The sequence below is a fragment of the Bubalus bubalis genome, chromosome 7 (genome assembly GCF_019923935.1).
Source record: "Bubalus bubalis isolate 160015118507 breed Murrah chromosome 7, NDDB_SH_1, whole genome shotgun sequence".
Classification (NCBI taxonomy): Eukaryota; Metazoa; Chordata; class Mammalia; order Artiodactyla; family Bovidae; genus Bubalus; species Bubalus bubalis.
In genome coordinates this window covers 58137949-58153936 of record NC_059163.1, presented here as the reverse complement: position 1 = coordinate 58153936, position 15988 = coordinate 58137949, and the positions used below count along the sequence as shown (strand labels likewise).

General features: G+C 37.4%; 1 protein-coding gene across 1 annotated transcript in view; it reads left to right on the top strand.

Annotated features, from left to right (window-relative positions):
- The first annotated feature begins 14330 nt into the window (after positions 1-14330).
- Positions 14331-15988, top strand: part of RHOH (ras homolog family member H) — a 43276-nt gene continuing 41618 nt past the window's right edge. Inside the window, exon 1 of the mRNA XM_006068240.4 lies at positions 14331-14477. The gene's annotated coding sequence lies outside the window, so the exon portion shown is untranslated. The remainder of the gene's footprint in view (positions 14478-15988) is intronic.

Below are 15988 nucleotides of genomic sequence, written 5' to 3'. Positions count from 1 at the left end.
AACTGCATGAGAAGGCTGCTAGCTCTTTGGCAAGGTGAGAGTGCATTTTGTACTTTACCTACTGCTGCTGTGATTGGGGTCCCTGCCACCTTTGCCTCTAGTCTGGGTGCTAGTCCCCATGCAACACGGCCAGAGAGGCAGGTCAAGGCTATCGATGGCATTTCAGTTTACCTCTGGATTGTCGCCTAAGATGTGGCTGGGTATTACAGGTTGAATAGTATTCTCCCAAGATTCATACGTTTAAGTTCTAAGCCCCAGTATCTCACGGTGGGATGGTGTTTGGAGGTGGTGGTTTTACAGAGGTAACTGAGTTAAAATGGAATCCTTTGGAGAGTTGGACACAGAGATATGCAGAGAGGGAATATAATGTAAACAAACACAGGGAGGAGAGGGCCCTCTGTAACCAAGAGGAGAGGGGCCTGGAGCAGACCCTTCCCTTGCAGCCTCAGAAGAAATCAATGCTGCTGACACCTAGATTTTGGACTTCTGGCCTCCAGACCTTGAGAGGATAAACTTCTGTTGTTTAAGCTACTCAGTCTATGGTCCTTTGTTACGGCAGCCCTAGCAAACTATTGAGTTTAGATCAGTTCAGCTATGTTTGTTTAAGTCTGTGAGAGTGACTATTTCAACACAACCTTCTCAACAATATGTATTATAATCTCCCAACATCCAGCACATAGTGTGTATTGATGTTTGATGACAAAATGAAAAAATGATTATGTTGAATCTATGATATTTCAAAGCTAAGAACTTTTTTGTCTTTTTGCAAAAGCACCACCAAGTTCCCCCTGTATGTATCTCTGGGAGTAGGTACAGTTGACACTTCCCTGATGTTGTCTGTTTTCTTCCCCACTCCCCACCCCAGTTGCTACATATATCTAATTCTGCTTTCACCATCAGTAGAGGGCATCCCTTGCAATCAGGCCAACTTTCCCATGAGCCCTTCATCTCCGAGGAGAGGGCAGTTTAGCAAACCTGTCTGTTATCCCACCTCAGTAGATTGCTCAGATCCTGGATGTGATCAAGTCCACAACCCCAAATTGCAAGATGAAGTTGGCTGCCGTAACTCTGGGACCTCTTTGGAAGGTACCCTATGACAACAAAGGGTCCTTGCTTAGAAAATAGCTGGATGAGGACTCAATGTGATGATCTCTACCATGTTAGGCACTGTGGGGATATGGAATAGGAGAAAAGAGAGTAGGACACATAATGGCTATACTACAGGGCACCACTATTATGATAAATACTATGGGGAAAGGCTATAGAGAAACATAAATTTACTTTGGGACAACCTGGAAAGGGTTCCTGGAAGATGGAACACCTAAGCGGGGTTTTGCAGATGGAGCTAGAGCTAAATGTGCTCTGTTCAAGGAGAAAATGTATACAAAGACTCAACATGATGGTCAGAATATTCCCAATAACACCTTGCTTTCTAAAGTAGCCTGAAATCAGGCTGATGTTCAGTGAGAATACATCAGTATGAGTGGATCAGTTAGTTACTGTCTAATTGGGTTCTCACTGCATGGTGCCTGGGCTGGACTCCAGTTAAATACTTTGAAAATCATTCCTATTAGCAAACCAACAATATTTCCTTTTGTCTGTATTGTAATTTCTCCTCTCCTCCTTCGCCTCATCGTCCTTTTCTTTTTCCCAAAACTAATTTCAAGAAATGGAAGGTAAAGATTTGAAGTTTTACACATAAACTGTTCTTGATTTATTTATGATTATAAAAGCAATGAAACTTGTGAGGAAGAAACTAAAAAAATAAAAAGGACTTCCCTAGTGGTCCAGTGGTTAAGAATTCACCTGCCACTGCTGGGGACAAGAGTTCAGTTCCTGGTCTGAGAAGATTCCACATGCTGAGGAGCAACAAAACCTGGGTACCACAACTACTAAGCCTGTGCTCTAGAGCCCGAGTACCACAACTACTAAAGCCTGCGTGCCCTAGAGCCTGCGCTCCCCGAGAAGGGAAGCCACGACAAGGAGCAGCCCTCACACCACAACGAAGAGTAGCCCCTGATCGCCACAACTAGAGAAAGCCCTAGCACAGCCAAAAACGAACAAATGAACTTATGTTTGTCGAGTTCTTATCAAGTTTCTCACTTTAAATTATAATAAAAAAAAAAAGAATTTTAAAACTCTCCATTAATCCTATTCAAAACAAAGAGCTGCTAGCATTTTGGTGATTTTCTTCCAACTTTATGCTGTGTATATAAATTAAATATTTAAATAGTTGAAATCACACCTTGCATATATTTTTGTATCCTGCATTTTACAATGAGAAACCATGCATCTTTTTTTAATGTTATTAAAAGTCATGATAATGGTTATAAACCTATTCTGTAATATGGATTACTTAGCATAATATGTTGTCCTGTTTTTGGACAATTAGATCTTGTTTTTCCTCCCAGGAGTGGAGAGTGTATAATTTCAACAATAAAACCCTCTCAAGGTGAGGGTTCTGATAGGCATAGCCTACCTCTCCCTGGGCTCCTTAACTTCAGGATTAAGGCAATGAGATCACTCTGTGGTGACTGGAGAGAAAATATGACAAGAGGCACTATAATAATGGCCCCCTTAACTGTGACATGCCTTTTTTCACCAAATTTACTTTAATTTTCCAAGCTCCTTGTGTTTGCATCTAAACTTTGAAGTCAGAGTAGATGTCACCAACAGGTAGTGTTCTGTCTTATAGGATTTTTCTCCAGGAGGGGAGGAGAAGGCCTGGGGCAGTGCCCAACTGAAGCTCAACTTTAAAAACAGAATTTGCACAGTATGGACTTAGGGTCCTTATGAAAGGAAATGGTTTACTAGGTCCACTGTGGACTTCTAGGTGATCTGGTATCATTCAGAGAGAAGGAAAGGAGGGGAAGCCCATAGTTGTTCCTTGCGTTGCTTCTTAAGAGTCCTTGCTCAACTAGAGCACAGACTTAGTGTGAAGATAGCTGACTTTTTAATGTCAGACATATTATCTCATTATCTGTCATCTGAGCCCTCATTTGTATTGTGTAGGATCCTGGCTCGCCTCAAGGCTATTTATGGTTCTATTAATTCTTTTTCCAGTCTGCACACAGGTATTTTTTGTGTGTGTGAGAGCAGGTTTTACTTTTATAAATCACATGTAGCCTAGATGTCTGTTGGGGTCACCCTGTCCTTTGAAATTCAAATAAAATTGCCACAGCTGAATGTTCTTATTGTGAAGTGAGAGTAACTGAAAAAGAGTTTAAGCATTTAACTTTAAGCAACTTAAGAAAACAAAGAACAAAATAAATCAAAGTAACAGAAGAGTGAATTGTTTACTCAGAAATGAGTACAGTTGAAAAACAGTCTATTTTTCTGTTGCCTGCTAGTGTCAATACAAATGAAATAGATAAAATCAGAAATGAATGAAATAGAAAATAAAAATATAGCAAGAGTTGGTAAGTTAAACCAAAAGCTGTTCCTCAAGATACATAAATGTTATAGAGAAAATTCTGGCAAGACTCACCAAGAAAAAGAAAAGAAAAAATAATTCAACTTTAGGCATAAAAAAGATACTCACAGATATGGGAGAGATAAAGGCATTACAAGAAAAACTAATGGGACCTGGTACTTGGGAACATGTGCCTTTTTAGTAGATTTTCGTGATTATTAACAAACATGGGCATATTTTATCACTGTAAAATCAAGGAACAAGCTTGATCTTTAGCTACAAATTGTAACGAGGACAGTGATCAAACTCTCTAAATAACATAAAGTTGCTCAAGCTAAAGAAAGGTTTTGAAAGGTTTACAGACAGGATCATCCCTGAGACTTGCTCAGAATATTAGCTAAATGTATAGGAAATAAGGTTCCATTGCATGTTAAGGGCACATTTGTCTCAGATGGGGTAAGACTGGTTTGTGCAGCTGCTGTTTGAGAGTCCTACCTGTCAGGGCAAGACTCATAGTTAAAATGTATAATTCCTACCTTAGGCTCTTGTATTTGCTTCTGACTTGTTGAGCTTTTGTAGCTGCTACTTCTATTTGATTTGTGTGTGACACTGATTTTCTCATTTGCAGTCTTCAGTTTTCTATCTTCAGTTGCAGAGTTTCATTTTACTGGTCTAGGCAGGTGGCAGAAAGGTTAAGACCGTTTATAAGGATTGGATGCATTCTGGAGCATTTATATTATGGGGCATATCAGATATTAAAACATTTTGGAAAACTCTTGTTATCAAGACACAGCAAAATAATAGTAGCTAATGTTGATTGAAACTTTATATGTTGCAAGGAATGTCCCAAGCATCTGGTATGTACTAAATCGTTGTTCATCAAGTCCTGTGACATAGATACTAGTATTATCTCCATGTAACAGTGGAGGTAACCAAGGCACATAGAAATTAAATAACTTTCCTGAGTTTACACAGCATAATCAGGCCTTGAACTCAGGAAGGTTGGTACAAAGGATTGTACTCTTAACTATTACATTATTGTCATGTAATTTTGAAAGAATGATAAATCATAACTATAGGAAGATACTGTTTACATTTTGGAATGGTAAATAGTCTAGTAAATCTTGGAAATTAAAAACTTGGGCCCTGCCAAAGTCACCATAAATAAAACTAAAAGATGAATAACAGACCTAGAGATACTTTTGTAAAATATACAGGGACAAGTTATTGACATTTTTAGCATATAAATAGTTTTTCTAAATTAGTATGAAAACAATAAATAATTCCTTTAGAAAAATGAGCAGAGGATATAGACATGCATTTCAGAGAAGAAATAGAAATGACCGGTAAATACGTGAGAAGATGTTGAATCTCACTAATTAGCATGATACCACTTTTCAGCTGACGAAAACTAAAAAGATTTATAATACCTAATGTGGTGAGAGTACAAGGAAATAGGTGCTCTCATTCATCATTGGTGGACTTCTCTGGAATGTAATTCGATAGTATCTGCTACAATAAAAATATATCTGTCCAGCACCCCTGCAAAGTCTCTTCCTGTCATTTATTCTACAGGAATACTTAATTGCTCATGCACAATTGCATTCAAGTGTTACATGTTTTGCACAAATAGAGCACTGTTTGCAACAACAACAAAAATCACGGACTAGTTAAATTAATTATGGTACTTCCATATGAAGGAATACTATGCTTTTATTAAAGGATGAGGTGAATCTCTTTGAAAAGATGTCTGTGGCATATTGATTGGTTAAAACCCAGCCAAACCAAAAGAAAATATGTTGCAAAACAATATGTCTAGCATGAGTGTTTCTGGTATAATGCAAAATGATATGCAAAGTATATGTAAACATGTCATTAAAATTTGCTGCTACTGCTAAATCACTTCAGTCGTGTCCGACTCTGTGTGACCCCAGAGACGGCAGCCCACCAGGCTTCCCCGTCCCTGGGATTCTCCAGGCAAGAACACTGGAGTGGGTTGCCATTTCCTTCTTCAATGCATGAATTGAAAAGTGAAAGTGAAGTCACTCAGTTGTGTCCTACTCTTAGCGACCCCATGGACTGCAGCCTACCAGGCTCCTCTGTCCATGGGATTTTCCAGGCAAAAGTACTGGAGTGGGGTGCCATTGCCTTCTCCGTAAAATTTGCTAGTATATGCAAAATATTGACCCTAAAAATCATTCCATATTGAATGGGAAATATAGCATTTATACCTGTTTTTCTGGGGATTTGGAAAGCTTATGCTTTATTATAAGCTCTAATTTCCAGCTTCCACTGAATGAACAGCCTTTTGGTTTTTTTCATTTCTGCTGTTGTTTTTTTCTGCCTTGAACCCTTTGCCTTGATTTCCAAAAAACCCTGCTCACACCAGGCTACTGTGTACGCTAGATTTTTACTGAGAATTTGGTGATGGCATTAAGGAATTACATTGTAGCAGAGGACACTAGGTGGCTTAATGTTTACTATTAGTCATCTTATTCTTAAAATTACTTTAGTCAACTCTTTACCCTTATCTTCTCCCCCAAATAGTCATTGGTGGCCCTGGCTTTTCACCATATTTTTAATCCTACCACCAGCCACCCCCTTCTTTAGCCTTTTGTTTTCCTTTGCATGCCAGCCCCAAACCTCCAACTTTCAGTTCATGTCTTCTAGATAGTAATTCAATGATATTGTTGTCATTCCTCTTCTAGAACCATTTTTGTCAGGAGCTTATATCATAAATTAATATATCAGTTAGGATAGGTTGTATGTGACAGAAAACTCAAAAACAATGGTGGGATATGCAAATTCTCTCTTTGTCTCTCCTGTGGAAATGAAACCGAGAGGTAGGCACTCCAGGGCTGGAGTGGCAGTAACAGCTCATCAGGGACCTAGCCTTCTTGTTCCTCCAAGCTCAGCTCAGGGCTTTCCTTCCATGGTCCAAGTTGGCGGCCCAAACTTAAGCATCTAAGAGGGAAAGGACAAAGGAGAGAGCACCTTTCCTATTAAGGACATTCCTGGAGATTGCCCACACCTCAGTAGCCAGAACAAAGTCATATAACTACGACCAGCTGAAAGGAAGGCTAGGACATACCTCTTTTATCTTCAGCTGTGGTGTGCTCAGTTGAAAATCATTCTCTGTTGAAGAAAGGGATTTGAGGGAATAATCAGCAGTCTCTGCCACATCTGGCAATGTTTACCTTGCACAAAAGGCAAGACTTTTCAGCCATGAATTAGTGTTAACTGTGGCTGGAACTGGACATGTAGTGGGGGATGGGGGTAGAGGAATAGGCAGGGCCATGTTTGGAAGGGCTTTGAAAGTCAAGCTGGAAAGTTCAAGTTTGACAATAGGGAGTCAAACATATTCTTATATTGATGTAAATTTTTCCAGGGGTATATACTGCCATACCTCATTTTATTACACTTCATTTTACTGTGCTTCAAAGATACTGTATTTTTTAAAAAATAAATTGAAGGTTTGTGAAAACTCTGCATTAAGCTAGTCTGTTGGTGCCATTTTTCAACAGCATTTGCTTACTTCATGTGTCCGAGTCACATTTTGGTAATTCTTAACAATATTTCAAACTTTTCACTATTATATTCATTATAGTAATCTGTAATGTTACCACTATGACTTGCTGAAGGTTTAGATGATGGTTAGCATTTTTTAGCAAAAAAGTATTTTTATTTTATTTTATTAATTTGCTTCTTGGCTGCTCTGCACGGCATGTGGGATCTTAGTTCCCCTGACCAAGGATAGAACCCATGCCCCTTGTAGTAGAAGCATGGAGTTTCAACCACTAAAACGCCAGGGAAGTCCCAGAAAGTATTTTTAAATTAAGCTATGTTCATTGTTTTCTAGAGACAATGTTATTGCACACTTAATAGACTATAGTATAAACATAACATTTATATGCACGTTCAGTTCAGTTCAGTCCCTCAGTCGTGTCTGACTCTTTGCGACCCCATGGACCGCAGCACGCCAGGCCTCCCTGTCCATCACCAACTCCCGGAGTTTACCCAAACTCATGTCCATTGAGTCGGTGATACCATCCAACTATCTCATCCTCTGTTGTCCCCTTCTTCTCCTGCCCTCAATCTTTCCCAGCATCAGGGTCTTTTCAAATGAGTCAGCTCTTCACATCAGGTGGCCAAAGTATTGGAGTTTCAGCTTCAACATCAGTCCTTCCAATGAACACCCAGGACTGATCTTCTTAAGGATGGACTTGTTGGATCTCTTTGCAGTCTAAGGGACTCTCAAGAGTCCTCTCCAACACCACAGTTCAAAAGCATGAATTCTTCAGTGCTCAGCTTTCTTTATAGTCCAACCCTCACATCCATACATGACCACTGGAAAATCCATAGTGTGTGACTGTATTGTGATAGTTGCTTTATTGTGATGGTCTGGAACCAAACTCATAATATCTCCAAGGTATGCCTGTCTATGTGAGTTTATTTTATATTTTTTAATGTAAAGATTGTAACCTGTGAGGCCCAGTATTTAAAAAATAGAGGAATGGATAAAAACAATCTATTGGTAATTTTATCCCTCAAGACAATTCCTGATAGTTATTTGGGGTTGTTTCTTCACAATCTTTAAAAACATTATTGTAATCATAGCGTATATACAATTCCAAGTCCTGTTTTTCTTTTTCCCCCCGCATAATCTTACGTCATGTAACCACATAATTTTCCCACATGTTATTTTTAACTAACTTTGTAATAGCCCAGTAAAATAATCTACCTAACCACTGTTTTTCTTTTCCAGATTTATTGAGACATATATGATGAATATCTAACCATTTCTCTATGACATTCTGCACTGTTGGCCATTTAGTTTGGGTATTGGCTAATTTTTTTACACTTTGTAAGATGTTGATAGCTTCAGTTGGAAAATTTTTGTATGTTACTACATCATTAGAAGCCATTCAGTTGCAAGTATTAGAATAACAAACTGTGGCTTAGATAATACGTGCATTTAATGACCTCACATAATAAAAATTAAAAGGGAGCAAGTGGGTCAACAGTGTTCTGGCTCTGTGTCTCTTCAGTGTTTTGGGCTTTCCCTCTTGTCCTGAGATGACCGCTGTAGCCCTCAGAACATCGAATTCTCATATGACAACAGTCAAAGCATGAAAGGAGCACAGGTATTTTTGGGATGTTTCTCACTGTTCTAACCAGTGAAGAATACTTTTTACTGGAAAAGCCAAAAAAACTTTCCTGAGTATTTCATTGAGTAGAACTGGGTCACATGGCTACCCGTAGCTGCAAGGGAGGTTGGGAAGCCAAAAACCAGAGGAATCTCTCACACTACCTTAGACGGGACATCATGATTCATCCCCTGATTTGGGACACTTTGCCTATCACCAAATGGAGATTCTTCTACCAAGGAGGAAGAAATGGCTATTGGGAAGGTACTCATCCAAGTTAACAGTAAACTTTGGGACTTATCGCAGACATGAAGAAAACTGCAGAATTGTTTTTTCAGGTTACGATCTCAAAAACCTGCCCTATATTGCTACATGGGCTAGAAGAGAGAACCAACTCTTCAGAATATGGCACTGTGATTTCACATTACTTAAAAAAAAAAAACCACATATGCCTTTTTTTTTAAAAATTAAAAATTCCTAGCAAATCAAAAAACTGAAGTGAAACCACATAGAGAATCACTGACGAGAATAAACAGTATGTTTAGATCACTTTATTAAAGAAAGCTGGTAATGTTTGTTTGACAGATTATAGAGTTAATCCTTACTTATAGCTAAAAATTTGAAGAATACAAAAAATTAGAGAAAAATAAGTGAAAAAATTCTCTCCAATTTCACCATTCAGAGATAATCACTATTAATTTTTGATATAATTATTTTCAGTCTTTTAGACATATGAATAATTTTTTCATATAAAATTAGGATTTCATTGCATAGATACTTTATTTTTGTATCTTCTTCTTTATACTAGTAAATCTATGACCAAATAAAAATAACAGATTTTCTGGATTTTTTTTGCATGTCTCTATTCAATGTGAAGGACAGGGAAGCCTGACATGCTGCAGTCCATGGGGTCGCAAAGAGTTAGATATGACTGAACAACAACTTCAGTGTTTATTTCGTATTATATTTTAATAAATTGGTAAGAGTAATTTGCTTTTTGGCAGGGAAAATAATAGAAGTAAATTGATCTAGAGAGTTCTCTTACTGACTGGCTGCATGGTCTTATACAAATTGTTTAATCTTTTTTAAGTTTCAGTCTTTTCATTTATAAAATAAGATTCCTGAGAAGAATATTAATACTGGTTTTGCTATTTTACAGTGATCCTGTGAGGACCAAATACAGTAATGTACATAAAAATAGTTGGTAAGTTGAATCTGAAAGACAAAGATTCAAAATTATAAGAAAACTTAGCATTTTTCTTCCAAAGCATTAAAAAAACCTCATTATTTTCATTTTGAAGATTATTTTAAAGGATAAGAATTATAGAGAACAAAACAATCTTATGTTTTGAATAATAAGCATACCCTAGAAATAGCTTTATTGGGAATTATAAAACCATTGTTTCCAGTAAATCTTTGAGAACTTAAAATTTTTATTTGGAAAAAATATTTTAATAGAAATTTTGCCTTTTTAAAGGTTTATGTGGTAAAAAAAAAAAAAGTAAAAGAAATAGACATTTGTTTAGGACTAATCTTGAAATTTTATGTATAATTTTAGGTGTCATTTAAACAGCACTCATTAAGGAGAATTTACAAAAATACTCTCTTTTCTCCAAAATGGTTAAAAAATGCAGCTATAATAATTTAGGTAATAATAGTCATAAGAAAACAGCAGGTTTAGTTTGAAACCAAATCTTGTAATCGTTGACTGCCCTTGTCACAAACATGTTTACCTTTCATAAGCACCAAGCATTTCCCACTACCTCTTTCTTTTTGAGCTCAGACACTGAATAAATTTCCCGGAAACCTCACTTTTATTTCTGAGTACTCCTTTGTCTTTCCCATGAGAAGATAAAGTTACTAAATAGCCTAGGCTCCTTCCCAGCTTTGATTCCTATTTTAAGGGAAATTTAAGATAGGATTTCTAAGAGGTTTAATGTGAAAGCCTTTAGAATCCCTTATTTTTGAGTCTATGTGCAAGTAGAATTTGCATTTGGTTGGAATCATTTAAATGTGACCCTGTATAGGCTGAGCAATGAGGAAGATGACTTTGCAAGGTTCAACTTTGGTTCAGTGATTCTCCTCTGAGAATCAACTGCTATAAAATCACTGGTTATTATGCAAAACGTACTGTGACGGAAGCAGTAACAGGGTTTTTGGAGTAAAGTTAGGTAGACTTTCTCAATGCAATTAAAAAAACCAATACTTTTCTATATGGCTCGTATAGTTGTTTTTCATAATATAGAAAATTTGAGAAATACAGAAAAGGAAAACATAAAAATTAGTGGTGTCCTGTCACCTAGAGGGTTACTTTACTAATATTTGCATATATGTATATATGTGTTCGGAGAAGACAATGGCACCCCACTCCAGTACTTTTGCCTGGAAAATCCCATGGACGGAGGAGCCTGGTGGGCTGCTGTCTATGGGGTCGCACAGAGTCAGACATGACTGAGCTACTTCACTTTCACTTTTCAGTTTCATGCATTGGAGAAGGAAATGGCAACCCACTCCAGTGTTCTTGCCTGGAGAATCCCAGGGACGGGGGAGCCTGGTGGGCTGCCGTCTATGGGGTTGCACAGAGTCAGACATGACTGAAGTGACTTATTGAATTCAAATTCAAGTTTTGTCCTGTTTTTCTTTGAATTAACAATATATTATGTGTACATTTCCATGTTATTAAGCACTTTTTGATTCATAGTGAGCTGAAATTGCTTGCTTCATAGGACTGAGTCACCATCAGTCAAGAGATGAAATCAGTGTCTTGCAGAAGCAAGTAGTTGCTTCTACTGCCTACACCAGCCTCTCTTTCATTGCACCCATAACCATTGTTTCTAATAAGCAATGCCAACTGTTGTCAAGTCTCAGCTGAATGACATGATGCTTTGTTTGATCTTATCGGCCTGATAAATATTTTAAATAAAAACTTTTGCACATATGTTTCAAGCTCGTTCTCTCCATGAAGGCTGTGTCAGTAATAAAGTGAATGGAATTCATAATTTTACTTCATTGAGTCAACATTTATCATTTAAGCAAGTGGGTATTTCCAACACAGGAAGTTAACTGTTAAGGAAGAAGAGCTAAGCTCATTTGAATCTGGCTTCCCAAAGCTCAGGCCACATTATTCCAGATTTACCAAACAAGTCAAATATAAATTTTCTGTTGAAATAAACATTGGCTTAAGAAGTATTGCTACTTTCTGGTGAGCTTAAAGAGATCATGAGCTGGTTTTCTTAACCATTTGTGATACTGTAAACAGCATCTTAAAAAACAAACAAAAAACAACATTCATCCAAGGCCAAAAATCTACATACATTCCTGGTATTTGTGCAAAAAAAAGTTTAGACTGCTATATGTAATTAAAGCATCAATGGTCATCTTTTTTTTGACTCAATATACCCTGACAATCCACATAAACTTTAGTTTTATGTGCTTTTAAGACTAGTGAATTGCCTCTTCTATAAATCAGCATATATCTGTAACAGCTTCCAGAACTTTATTCAGGAGAACATATGAGAGCCATTTTTACACATGTCCTTCATGTTGTCAGCACAACTTTCAGTAGTGGGTGAAATTCCTCTTACTTATTGGTATAGTGGCACTAACTAACAAAAATAGAACCTAAAAACAAAAATGTCTAACATTCATGCCTATACATTGTCATCTTAGGAAAAAAAGACAAAGACAAAAAAGAGGCAAAGAACTATTCTTTAAAAGCAGACAAAAACAATATATTTTTTGAATGAGCATAATGACAGCTTTTGAAATTTAAAATCAATCTTCATCAACAAGCCATGTAGTAATTCAGGATCAGGCAAACAGGTTTGGGATGTTGATGTACCCATCTGGTGTGAGAGACCCAATAAATAACATTTAAATGATAAAACTGTATCCTGTAGTTAGGTTACCAAAGATATTGGCAAAATTCAACGTGCAACCATCATAAAGAAATGCAGATGGAGTATGGAATCCAGGTGTGCTATTTACTGCTTTGAGATCTTGAACAAGATTCATGACCTCTCTCTGCCTCAGTTTCCCCCTCTGCAAATGAAGATAATAATGCTACCTACCTCATAATTATTTGGATGATTAGGAAAATGCATAGAAAGTACTTGATTGGCACATGTTAAATGTGCAATAAATGGCAAGCCAGTGTGACTTGTTTGTTATGACTTGGTTAAAAAGATCAAGGGAAGAGAGAATAATAGCAAGTTGAAGGACAAGGTAGCATTGAGCCACTGTATCTGAAAAAACTCTTACTACTCTGGAATCTTCCACTAGGTGCTTAGTTCTGGTCATGTATCTTTGGAGTTATCAGCAGTCCATCATGAAAATGACTTACAAAGATTCAGAGAAGAGAGAGTCAGAAAGGACCAGGAAAGGAGGAGAAGTGAGCAGTTAAGTGAAGGCCTGGGGCTGACAGGTGAGTTTCCCTTTCAATCAAGGGAGGAAGGGGAGCTGCCCCACTGAGCTGGGTGCTTGGCTCCTCTCTCCCAAGTTTGAGTAGAAGAGGAAGCAGATCTTGCATCATTGAGAAGGCCAATTGATCATCAAATCTAGGGATGTATGCTGATGTTAAGGACCATTACTCATTAAAGTGGTTATTGGACCTTGAAAGACTTTATTTCCCTCATCTTCCCACCCAGGGTTTTCCTGAGCCATCCTGTTTAAATATGCATCCCACCCAAGCTTCCTGTCCTTTCCTGCCTTATTTTCCTTTTTAGTAATTAGCACTCTGTAACATTTTATATTACTGAATTATCTCGCTCATCACTTTTCTCTCCAGTAGATATAGGAGAGCAGGCTGTTTTATTTTTGTGGTTGTTATTGTTCACGGCTGTCTCCCTGGTGCCTAACACAGAGCTCAATAAATATTACAGCAAGGGTTCAATAAATATTTGTTGAATGAGAAAGGGAAGAATAAATTCTCATTTATCTTAAGATGTTTGTAGGGTGGTGAGCAGACGACTTCAGAAGACGTTTCTGAAGATTCTGTGATTGTTCAAATTGTGCAAAAAGAATAAATTACCAGTAACAATTTGTTTTAAAATTTTCTAGACCATGTAAAACTGTTGAGACAATCAATATAGGACTTAGAATCCTGTGCATGGTGTATAAGCTTGTACAACTTTATTCAACCAGAATCTGGCATTGGCAAAGCTTCTCAAATTCTGAAAGTCAACAGTTATCATTTAAAGAGGGAGTAGGAATTGAGGGAAAAAACTCCAGAAGGTGAAAGTCCAAAACAGGATAGATTATGAATAGACACCATGTACTGAGTGTCTACTATATTCCAAAGACTCTATAGCTATTTTCCAAAATCTTTCCCAGGGAGGTGTAATTATACCTATTTCTCAGTTGGGAAGATCAGGGCCTCCTCCTTGCTCATAAGTGGGACTGAGATTTGAATCTTACTTTATCTGAATCCAAATTTATAGCTCTCCAGAATTTCAGATTGTTTTGGGTACAAGTTTTAACCTAATCCCTCTAGAACCGTGCAGGAGATCTGTTATTTTGAAAAGATGGCAAGTTAGTAGTCATGGCCCTGCCTTTTAACTGAAACGTCTACAACCCCCACTCTGAGCAGGTGTACGGAGATGCAGTTGCCCTGTGATGTGTGTGCCCAAACTGAAGATCCGTATCAAGACCACGAGTAAAATATGAATGCGAGAAGAAGCAGTGATGGCCTTTTTCTTTTTTTAAATGAATCAGATATTCTACATTAGAGAGGAACTCCCCTGGGAGTTCATGCATTTGACCCAAAGACACTCCTTTTACTCATATTACTTTGCAAACTCCTCTCCAGGATTTGCTCTCAAAGCCCGAATCACATTCTTTCAAATTTCTTCAATGATAGCCCATCTTTGTCCTTTTTGGGTGGATTTGATTTTGCTTTGGACCTGTATCCAGTGAATAAGGTAGGTGAACAAACCAGATTATACTTTGAGTCAAAGACAAGTTGTGAATAGAATGTAACACTACTGGTTTTTCTCTTATAGTTTAGTAAGCTGTCTCTAAAAGTTCTTAAAAGGTCCTAAAAGTGCCTTGCCTGGTGTCAGCAGGGTTGCAAAAGTGCATTAACTAACCAGGGATGGCTTTGAAGGGTAACGGGCATTAGACGATATTAACTCTGTTCTGACACTTAAAAAAAGAAGTTACACCACAGCTCAAATGATTATGTTGAATGCTATCATCTTTTGCAACAAGACCGACCCTGCATTGTTATGAATTATGGCTCTGCAATAAAAACCAGGATGTAAATGTTTGCTCGATAAACACAGTTATACACAGCAAACAAACCAGGATTAAAATGGCAGTTGAGAATCCTGAGAACCTGACATTCACTGAAACAAAAAGCAATACATGATGTTACAGTAAAACAGTTAAAGAGAAAATAGATGATGAGAATCACAGCAAGGGAAATGGTATTTTTATAGCTATGGCTAAAAGAGGGAAGCTAAAAGATGTTTGAAATGATACTCTTATCTGGTTAGGGAGGCTGATGTTTATAATGATTCAAAGTGCATAAGGAGGTAATCATTCATGTGATTTCTAGCCTGAAGCATTTCTAGCATATTTTAATATTTAGAATTTAATGGGTATTTTATATGAATGTATCTTTACACTGAAAGTGACACATACTAGTTAAACTTTTTCTCTTCTATAGAGCTAACATTTTATAATCCCCATCATAAAATTCCTCAGTCAGAAGGAATGCATGTTTTGGTTTCATACAGTTGCTTATCACATAGTGGGGAACTGGGTAAAAATAATTAGTCTGTCTAATGCCCTAGGTTTGAAACTCACATCAGTTAAAATTTTGGTACATCTTCAGAATCCACTGAAATATTTTATTTTATTGGGTACCATATTGTGAATGAAGGTCTGTGTAAACATTAAAAGCTACTCACTAAATCTAAATCATTTCATTAACAGTAAGAAGAAGGGGGAGGGTGAAAAATAATTTGGTAAATGATTGATATCACAGTTTCCAAGGTTTACTATTCATTACCATTAACACTGTCATTAAGAGTTCTCTCTGGTATAAAAGGCAGAGACCTTTGCAATGGACAAAAATATTACTTATGTGTGAGTTCATAGTACTCAGTTGTTACATTATTTTAAAACCCTCAATAAAAGACGTGCTCATTCTAGGAGACTATTAAAGAGAAAATAAGCTATTGGTCTGCCATATCAGAAGACATCTCTTCTTTAAAATAATTAATTTTTGGCTGCACTTGGTCTTCATTGCTGTGTGAGGGCTTTCTCTAGTTGCAGAGAGTAGGGCTACTCTCCAGTTGTGGTGCACGGGCTCCTCATTGCAGTGGTTTCTTTTGTTGCTGAATATAGGCTCTGTAGAGTGCTCAGGCTACTGTGGTTTGCAGTTCCCAGGCTCTAGAGCACAGGCTCATTAGTTGTGGCTCAGTGG